The following is a 9,610-nucleotide window of genomic DNA, read 5'->3' as shown; positions in this document are numbered from 1 at the left end:
TCTGTGTAATCTAACACTTTTCCACTTAAAAAAATCTTATATTAATTGTTTTCCCTAAGGGAATTCAGTAGTGATGCAGTCTTTCTCACCCTTGTCCCTCTCAAGACAGTGGCAAGTATAACAGTGCTATTTCTTCTGACCCATATGCTCACACCCCCACCACGTACACACACATCACAAAAACACAGTACCCCCCACCCCAACCGTTACTGAAGCTGTCAGCCTTGAAAAGTTTCTATTCCACCTTTAAAACTGTCAGATATCTTTGTGGTGGCAGCCCAGGGATAGGTCCATTCAAGTGGGAAGCTGACCTTTTTGGCCTAGTCCAAGTCCCTCTGGGGGGTAGGCATTCACACAAACCCTCAAGAAGCTGGCTGGATGTAGTCAAGTGTGGGAAGGAAGAAATTCCTTCTAATGAGTACCTCCATGGAGCACCTCAACCTGTGGTTTGTGACCACTATTCACTCTCCCATGTAGGAAGGAGGATCAAGCTGAAACTGAGCACCTTTTATTTTCATCAAATGAATGTGCTTATTAAGTCCTACTGTTTCCTACGATGGTCAACCTGTTTCTCTGGTGTGGCATGCTCACTCCCCTTTCTTCACCTTACAAATCCTATCTATCCTCTAAAATCAAGTCTTGAGTGTGAGGGAATAAGTCAAAGAGACTTCTTCCAGGAGAAGCAAGAGACCCATCCATGTAGCAGTCACATGGAAGAAGTTCCCCCGAGACAGACGTCGCTTCATTGAGACAGCCGACACCCTCATAGTAGGACAGGCTGCCCTGTGTTCCAGGGATGTGTGAGCTCCCAAATCTCAGTGGCCCACTGCAGAAAGCTTTCTTTCTTGCTCAAGAAGCACGTCTAGTTTGAGCGGGAGCGGGCAGTGGCGGGGCACGGGCTGTGGGGTAGGGTGCTGGTGGAGCTCTGCCCCTCACAGACTCTCAGGGACCAGCCTGACGGCAGTTCAGCTTGTCCCAGCAGCACAGCAGAGAGACCAGAGAGCAGCTCGAGGACTGTAGTCTTGTCACCGCCTCAGCCTTCACGTGACACAAGTCACTTCTCACATTTTATTGGCCGGAACCAGTCACATGGCCCCTCCTAACTGCAAGAGGCCTGGGAAGTATGCTCTTCCGACTGTCCGGGAAGAAAAAGAAATCTGTATATGGATGAAGAAGTGCGATGTCTATCAAAGCACATACCTATTTAGGTCGCTGGGGTTGCTGCTCAAAAATGGAAGAGTGACGTGAAGGATCGTGGGTTTCATTCTCAGAAACAACAGAGACGTCGTTAAGTCCTTTGGGGGCTGGCAAAGTGTACCTGGATATATCTGGCCTTTGAATAACCCAATCTCACAATCCACGGAAGCCCGAAGCCTCAAATAGATGGTTGAGAACGGGCTGTGCTACCAAACAGACTGACTAGGGCTTGCAGCAGAGGAAAATCAGGACCACCCAGCCCTCAGTCACGGGACACAGGACGAGTTCTGAGCTCCAAAACCAGGGCACCGAGGCATCATTTTTTTGGTTGGTAATTTGTCCTTTACTATAACATTTAGCTTCAGTTGGCAAACAATAACTCTGAGCAATAATAAATCAATCAAGAGTCAGTTGTCCAGTAGTTTAGATTTTGAAATTTAAATGTAGGCAAATGCTAATTTATTCATTTATGCCTGTCTAACTGTTCAGACATGGAAATATACTCTTTCTTATAAATAGAAAATAGCAACCAAAGTGCCCTTGGCAAAGAAGCAGCTCCTCCCCTCCCCAAGAGGTAACTTTAAAATAAGACTTGAGTTGGCTTTGAATATTTACACTAAACGTTTTTTTAAAACAAAGTTAAAAACATTATTAAAAAATGAACCAGGAATGAAGGAAGTCTGATCAGGTGGGTGGTGTTAGTAGAAAGCATTTGGATAATTTCATTACATAACTGAGCCAAGAATTCCAGTGGTGTGGAATCTTCAGAGGCAATGTCCTTTCAGAGCAGAATTCCCTGTTCTTGGATGACATGAAGCCTTTCTTTTTGCTAGTAGAGAATGATGGTGAGCACACGCCCTGCCCAGTAGGAAACCCAACTGGAGCGATGTGTGAGACCTCCTCCAGTGGGTCGATAAATGATGGTAACACATTCCTCCAAATTGTTTTTCTTCTAAAGTTACCTAGAGGCTGGGACACTAGGGGTCTCGAGAGAGTGTCAAGGGGGTCCATAGACCATTCACTGCTGAAATGACTATGAACCCAATTTCTTTTCTTTCCTCACTTTTAAACATGTGAATTTGGAAGCAGTCTATTCTAGATGAGAATCTGAAGCTGATCCCATGCAAAAATGAGCTGTAACCCCAGCTGACTGCATTTTATGTTTTCACCAGAGCTTTTCTTTTCCATGTGGCTGGCAGAAAGAATACATTTAACTGAGGCTTAATATTTGCGAATTATCTATTTCGGTATTCTTGCAGACCTAAAAATGTAACCTCAGCAACTGGGTGGGCTGCAGACATCTGGGCTGGCAGGGGCGAACTTGGGTCCAACCAGGCAGAAACGTTGGTCAGTTGAGAGAGATGATGAAGGTTCTGATCTGATGGGCAGGAATGGCCCCAATGGTGAGGAAAGTTTGAACTGGGGATTGAGTTCATAGGTGGCCAGTTCATTAATAGATTGTTTTTAGTTCTAACAGCTTTTGCTCTTGTAACTGAGGTCTAGAATGAATACTCTGAAAGCGAGGACTCCAGTAGGTCATGATATGCTTGCTCATGTTCTGTTCCGAGGCAAGTCATGTGGCTGTTCCCAAGGTACGTTCCATCCGTGGAGATGGTGGGAGAGGGAGGGAGGGCTTCTGAGCAATGATCTAAACCAGCACGGAAAGCCATAGGTGAGGCACATGGAAGATGCCCCTCCACCCTCTCTGCAGAGCAGAACGTGAGTAGGGGCAAGTCCTGGTGTAGCGGGGGAGGGATGGAGAAAGCCTTTTAGGAGCCCCGCATGGCCTGGCTGTTCTGTTGAGCTGAGTCTCCACACTACGTATTGGAGACCTGACCAGCATTTGGAGGACCAAACATTTTTAGTCCATATAATAGTTATTAATATGCCAAGGCTATATTTATGTCAATGAATATCATTTATTGAGCCCCTACTATGTGCCAAGCCTCATGCCTATTTCAGAGGTCAACTAACTTTGTCTGGGGAGGACCACAAAGTAAATATTTCAGGCTTTGCAGGCCATGAGGTCTCTGCTACAACTATTCGGCTCTGCTGTTGTAGTTCAGACGCAGCCTGGACAACACAAAATGAACGAGTGTTGCTGTGTTCCAGTATCACCTCAGTTATGGACTCTGCAATTTGAATTTTACACAATTTTCACATCATGAAATATTACTATTCTTTTGATTAAAAATTTTTTTTAATGTAAAAGCCATTCTTACGTTGTGGGCTAAAAAAAATATATATATATATACATATATATACATATATATATATATATATATATATATATATATTTTTTTTTTTTTTTTGCGGTATGTGGGCCTCTCACTGTTGTGGCCTCTCCCGTTGCGGAGCACAGGCTCCGGACGCGCAGGCTTGGTGGCCATGGCTCACGGGCCCAGCCGCTCCGTGGCATGTGGGATCCTCCCGGACCGGGGCATGAACCTGTGTCCCCTGCATCAGCAGGCGGACTCTCAACCACTGCACCACCAGGGAAGCCCTGGGCTAAAAAAATAGATGGTGGACCAGATTTGGCTCAGCATCCATAATTTGCTTACCCCCTGCTTATTCTCATTAAATCTTCACAATAACCCTCACACGGTAGTTACATTATCCCTTGTTATAGATAAATATTGCAGAAGTTTAGTCCCCTAATCTCTGGCAATCAGATATCACACCAAGAAGTTAGTGGGATTTTTTTGTTTTTGACTAACGACATGTTTATAAGGTGTCAATAGGACAACACGAGTTTCCAGTGTTTTCTGAGGATATTTTTTTTAAAGTTTTTTTTTGTTTTGATGTGGACCATTTTTGAAGTCTTTATTGAATTTGTTACAATATTGCTTCTGTTTTTTTTTTTTTTTGGCCACGAGGCATGTGGGATCTTAGCTCCGTGACCAGGGATCGAACCCGCACCCCCTGCATGGGAAGGTGAAGTCTTAACCACTGGACCTCCAGGGAAGTCCTCTATGAGGATGTTTTAAATGTCACCTATACCACAGAAAGAAAATACATTTATCTTATTTTTCATGATTTTAAGTGCATTGTTGATGCTTAAGTTATCTGACTATGACAGATAACAAATAATTTATTTTAGACGTCTCTTCCATTTAATTATGTTTTGTTTAGTCTAATGTTAAAACGTACTGATTTCTCCTGAATACACTCTGAGGAGAGAGGAGGGTGGTTGTGAGGGATGGCAGGGGATGTCAGTGTAAGATGAAAACTTTGCCATTTTATATGCAGTTAACTGAGAGATGACTAAATATAGACAGATATGAATGCATGTGCATGCCAACACACACACCACACACACACATACACACACTCTCTCTCTCCCTCTCCAGAGAAAGAATTCCCTTCCTGAACTTGGTAAAATGTGGAAAGCATACGAAAGGAGGTTTTCTCTCTTTTACATACTCAGTATAGTACATTACTGATGCCTCAGTGAGTTTAAACAAAACAACTGGACTCATAAGAATTCATACATATTTCCAGCATATTACATTTTACACTGTAATAAAATTCCTTTATAATATGGATTTTTTGGTTAAATGGGTTTAGATAGAATATAAGCCAAATAATGTTCCTTGAAACACAGTCTCTGCATACAATAAAGATCTGACCCATCTCAGATATTAGCTTTAGCTGCCAGAATACTCCTACATTAAAAAATTTAAAACTTCAAACTTAAATAATAGGCAATTAAAAAGTTTCAGAATGCATCCATTGCATATGACAAAGGCATTTAGACCCAAAGGGCCATAGACAAAGACTGAAGACTCTCCTGTGCTAATGAACAACATATCCACAATTTGCATGTTTAAAACAATGTAAATTGCCCAGTATGGCTGTATCTAATTGCATATCACAGCATCAGTGGGTAATTGTGCTTTCTGTGAGAAAAATTTGTTCCAAAGTCAAAATGTCATCTTGCTGTCAAATAATCCCACCGATTGCTATAAACAGAGCTGGAGAAACTGTGCTGTGACTGAGAAGATGTGATGTGAATCTTGCTCGTTACCCGAGACATGACTTCCATTGTAATCATGTACCTATCACAACAGTTTCCTTCTGCCATCTCCTGCTTACCTGCTGCCACACACACAACTCATTAGCATTCGGTCAATACAGGACCATCCGTACAGTTAACCTCTGAGCAAAATGAGGTCGTTACTTCATTATGATAGGTTCTGTAATAACACAACAACTTGCATCATGGATCAATATTTCCCTTTTCTTCATTTATGGCTAAATTAGTAATTAGTCTAACACCTGGGTTCCATTATATTCTTGTTGGTCTGATCTTGTGTTGAGAATTCAATTGGCTTAGGGGAAACTTCAGAACCCTCTTGCCAAGGAAGAGCTACATTCCTCTCTGGCTACATCTACTTTAAAAAAGTAGAAAAAATATTTGGCATCAGGTCCGGTGATGAATATGAAAGTCACTGGTGATATGTTATGAACCGAAGGAACATATGGTCTAGAAAGTCCATTGCGGTCTTTGAAAATTGAGATTGGATTAAACTAGATGAAAGTTCTAACAACTTGTTTATTGCAGTGAGAAACTTGAGTCTGAGTTCATTCTGGTGTTTCTACCCAAAGTACAGATCTAAGGTCTGGGTTTTATTTTCATAGTCCTTTAGTGCAGCATCTCATTCCATTTGGTAAACTGTTGTCAACAGCTGCATTCTATATAAAGAAGTGGTTAGTTTTCCTATAAGAAGTTATTTGACTTTCTAAGTCGAGAATAGAATTATAGCAAGACACTTTTAAGAAGCAAAGTTCACTTAAAAAAATATCTCTCACTATAAAGAATAACAAAAGTCAGGGAGAGGCAGCAAGACAGCTAATGTTTCTGAGAATCTCTATTAACCTTTGGTGTCTATGCCCATTACTGTTTTTTTCTTCCCAACAATTCTGGAATATTGTTTAGAAATTCTATGGTAATTAGTGGACCATTTTACAAAGCTTTACGTTATGTTTCTGTGGCTGTCTTTGGAATGAAAGTTTGAATTAACTTGGCATGCTTACAATGTTCACCATAGGCAGCTGAGTAAAATTCCTAAAGATATGAGAGCAGCAAAAATCACAGATGCAGGCCATCTTTAAAAATAGGTAATTTCTCGGGCTTCCCCGGTGGCGCAGTGGTTGAGAGTCCGCCTGCCGATGCAGGGGACACGGGTTCGTGCCCCGGTCCGGGAAGATCCCACATGCCGCGGAGCGGCTGGGCCCGTGAGCCATGGCCGCTGAGCCTGCGCGTCCGGAGCCTGTGCTCCGCAACGGGAGAGGCCACAGCAGTGAGAGGCCCGCGTACCCAAAAAAAAAAAAAAAAAAAAGGTATTTTCTCTGGGGCAAGTACTCTAGGAGATGCTCCAGAGAGTCTTTTTAAACTCTGCAAGGTGGGTGTTATTGTCCCAGTTGGAGATGAGGAAACTGAAGTTTCTAGAGATTAAATGATCTGCTTAAGGTCACACACCCAGAAAGTGATGGAGTCAGAATTTAAAACCAGGTCAGCCTGACAGAGAGCCAATGCTCTTTCCATCATGATACATCTTACTGCGCTATTCATTCATAATACATCCAAGTAGAAGAGGACAACAGTTGCGTGCTTATATCAGAAAGAAGGAACAAAAGCAAATACTAAGAGGCAAGAATTTAAAGTGAATAAAATAACTTAAATTTATGATTATATAGAACAGCATGCACCCAGACCTACACAGGGCATTATTTGACAAGGGTACCTTTCAGTGCCCTAAGTAGATATTCAGGTATCCTCTAAGGGTCAAATTTTCAGAATGGATAGACTATACTTTATTTTTCAGGACCTGGAGTTTCACACTTAGGCATGGTTTTGGATTGTTTTTGGTTGGGAGGGTATGTTGCATTAGAAAGTAGCAACTCTTAAAAAAGTATAATATTGCAGTTCATCAACAGGTTATGCTGTGGATATTGCATCCAAATAAGAAAAGAGGATATGCCAGTTATCAGTTTATTGCCTCTCAACTTCAAATCCATCCATTCTTGCCTGCTCTATGAAAATGGAATAGGGCTCTTGAAATATTTCTTCTGTGCCAACTGGCATGATGTTAAACTTTGTTGGTAGAGGACGCTAGAGGGATCCTGGGGGGAGAATTTTTTTCTTTTCTTTCTTTCTTTTTTTTTTTTTTTGGTCCTGGTTCCAGAGTGTTCTCTTGGCAGGCTTCTGCTCTCTATGTGACTTCTATCTTACAGGCTGGCAGTGCAGGGCCCAACTTTCTTCAGTACTCAGTTTCTGCAGCACGTGGCCTCTCCACCACCCAGTTTGTTTAGTGAATGCCTCCTCCAGTGTTAGGCTCCAGAAATGAGTGCATAGCAACCAACAGTATCCAGCATCCAGAAGCTTTCCCTGGTAGCTCCCTGTGCAGCTTTGCATCTCCCTGTGAATTGCTTTCTCTGGCACCCCGGAGGGTGGATTTCCAGCAAGTTCCAACAGTAATGGCACCTCAGCAACTCCCCTCAATCCAGTGAGCGATGACTGTGCTCTCTTGACAAGGTACAGATCTCAGCCCTAGGAGGAGGGGATCTCTTCCTTGGGCACTGTATCTCAGCCCTAAGGGTGGCTGGTCACTGCTCCTTACATCTGCAATTCCTATATTCTTTTGAGTTTACTTCTTACTAGTTATGCTCCATTATCTAATCTTCCGTTATAAACTTTCCCTGTTAAAATTACTGTGTGATTTCTGTCTCCCAGTTGGACATTGACAGATACAGTTGAGTAGCAGTGCTTGAGGAGTGAGACAATGCCTGGATATTGCAGAAATGTTTAGTTCTCTAGGAAGTGTACAGACGGGCTTTGAAAACTGGGGTGGGGTGAGGGGGGAAGAATTTTTTTTTAAGATTTTTTTTTGATGTGGACCATTTTTAAAGTCTTTATTGAATTTGTTACAATATTGCTTCTGTCTTATGTTTTGGTTTTTTTGGCCACAAGGCATGTGGGATCTTAGCTCCCTGACCAGGGATCGAACCAGTGCCCCCTGCATTGGAAGGCGAAGTCTTAACCACTGTACCACCAGGGAAGTCCCCAGAATGCTTTTTTAAAAAAAAATAAATAAATTAATTTATTTAGTTAGTTGGTTTTGGCTGCGTTGGGTTTTCACTGCTGTGTGCGGGCTTTCTCTAGTTGCGGTGAGCAGGGGTTACTCTTCGTTGCAGTGCGTGGGCTTCTCATTGTGGTGGCTTCTCTTGCTGAGGAGCACAGGCTCTAGGCGTGCAGGCTCAGTAGCTGTGGCACATGGGCTTAGCTGCTCCGCAGCATGTGGGATCTTCCTGGACCAGAGATCGAACCCGTGTCCCCCGCACTGGCAGGCGGATTCTTAACCACTGCGCCACCAGGAAAGCCCCCCAGAATGTTTTGATATTTGATAGGTTTTGGACTGGAAAGATGATTCAAGGGAAGATGAATTCTTAGGTGGGAGCATGGGTTCTCTGCGGTGTGATTTTCCCATCTCACTTAGAGAAAAAGCCAAAGGCTTCACAGTGGCTTACAAGTCCTGTCATGGCCTGATCACCCTCTTACTCTGACCCCACCTCCAGCCCCTCTCCCAGGGCTCACTCCAGGGGCTCCAGGTACACTGGTCTCTTTGTGGTCTTTTTTTTCTTTTTTTCTTTCTTTCTTTGTGGTCTTTGAACACTCCAGGTGAGCACCTGCCTCAGTGCCTTACATCTGCTGCTCCTTCCTGGAGTTCTTTCCTCCAGATACCTGCCTGACTTACATCCTTTCTCCCCGCCAGTCTTTGCTCCATTGTCACCTCAGTGAGGCCTTTCCTGATCACTCTCTTTAAACTTGCAACCTTGAACTGGCACTCCCTTTCCTCTATCCTTCCTCCCTTATTTATTCTTCTCCATTGCACTTGTCAACTTCTAAGATGCAACAAAATTTACTTATTTATTTTGTCTATTGTTTCTCTCTCTCTCACAAAAATGAGGCAAGGATTTAAAAAAATTTTTGTTTTCAGTCTTGTATCCCCAATATCTAGAATTGTGCCTAAATATTTGTGGATAAATGAATGGATGAGCCCCTTATATTATTAGGCCAAATATAATTCAAACTTAACACACTTTATCTGTAATTTTTACTCATATCTCTCTCTCTCTCTCTCTCTCTGTGTGTGTGTGTGTGTGTGTGTGTGTCTTCAATTATATAACCAGAATTAAAGAGATGATAGACTTTGTATTATGGACAGCCCATATTTCTTGAATGAGGGATTACTATGATTGACTTGCTTTTAAGTGGTATTTTAAAATTAATGATTTCACAAAACAGCATGGTATTGGCACAAAAACAGAGACATGGATCAGTGGAACAGAATACAGCACCCAGAAATAAACCCACACATCTACGATCAATTAATCTTTGACAAAGGAGGCA

Source organism: Mesoplodon densirostris, chromosome 11, assembly GCF_025265405.1.
Source record: "Mesoplodon densirostris isolate mMesDen1 chromosome 11, mMesDen1 primary haplotype, whole genome shotgun sequence".
Classification (NCBI taxonomy): Eukaryota; Metazoa; Chordata; class Mammalia; order Artiodactyla; family Ziphiidae; genus Mesoplodon; species Mesoplodon densirostris.
Note: the sequence above shows the minus strand (reverse complement) of the source record.